Raw genomic sequence first — 1,503 nt, forward strand, 5'->3', positions numbered from 1 at the left:
TTAGGGAACAGGATTGCCACACAAAATATTCCAATTGTATGACCTTGTGGAAACCAGTTGTTCCACATTTTGACTTGTTTTAAAAGTGGCATTTAGATTTTCTTTCTAAAACAATGTTCAGTATGCAACGGTGGAATATAACTCCGTACATTTACTCCATACCTGCACCTAAGTACAATGTTGAGGTAGTTGTACTTTACTTTAGTATTTCCATTTTTTTCTATTTTACTTTTTCCTCACTGACATTTATTTGACAGCTGTAGTTAAATGTTTCTATAAGATCTGAATTACAAAACCTTGTGGTCACCTTATAAAATATGATGAAATAGATTTAAAGAGATCAAACTGCCTAACAGTATATACAGTAGTTGAAATTAGCATCACCTCCAGTAGAAGTATTCAGATCCTTTCTTAAACTAATACCTCACTAAAAAGACTCTTACAAGTCAAAGTCCTGCATTGAATATGTTACTAAGGTAAAAGTATTTATAATCAGGAAAATGAAGTTAAAGTATTAAAAGTAGAAAAATGTCCTCTGTGACTGTTATTAGATTAGATTACTATTACTCATGCATTCATGTAAAAGCAGGTGGAACTCATTTAAAACTTTTAACTAATGATTATTTTCATTATGGATTATTCTACTGATTATTTTCAAGATGTATTAATTTATTGATTGACTGACTGAAATAATTATCAGAAAATAGTGAGAAATGCTGTCACAATTACTCAGAGCTCAAAGTGACATTTGTTTTGTCTAACCAATAGTACAAACCTCAAAATTATTCAATATAATTAAAATTATAATATGAGTAATTATTTCAGCTGTACTTAATGTATATACTGTACTGTACTACTTTGTTGGTTTTGTATTCAATCAAAACTTTTAATTTGTAGGAACTAGTAACTGAAGCTATCAGATAATTGTAGTGGAGTAAAAAGTAAAAAAAATGTCCCTCTGAGATGTAGTGGAGTAGAAAAAGAAAGTGGCATGAAAAGAAAAGACTAAAGTCTACTACTTACTTTATATGTATTACTTTAAATGTATACTTAAGTACAGTAGGCTACTTGATAAAATGTACAGTCACCATCTACCTTAACCAGCTACAGCATTACAAGCTTTAACGTTAATGCATCAGTAATTGAACTATATAAATATTAGAACTGCACCACTTGGTTCATAAATCAAAAGAATCATTAGTTTGCTTTAGCTGAGTTGTCACTAATCAGCCTTTAGGGGGCGCTTTGATCACTTTCCTGGGCTTGGGTTTGCGTGAGCAGATTCGAACATATCTTTTCAACTGTAGCAATTTGACCACTGGTAAAATACAGACGTTTATTCATAGAAAATATTTTCATTTTTATTATATTCACATGGTGTGTCGAGTAAGTGGCTTCCATATTTTTCCTTTATAGTAACCGCGTTTGAAGAAAGTGCCGGTCAGGAATCGTAGGCTGCATTCGCATACACTGATGGAGAACAGGCGAGGCTTTCAGGTTGGT

This window comes from Perca flavescens, chromosome 15 (genome assembly GCF_004354835.1).
Source record: "Perca flavescens isolate YP-PL-M2 chromosome 15, PFLA_1.0, whole genome shotgun sequence".
Taxonomy (NCBI): domain Eukaryota; kingdom Metazoa; phylum Chordata; class Actinopteri; order Perciformes; family Percidae; genus Perca; species Perca flavescens.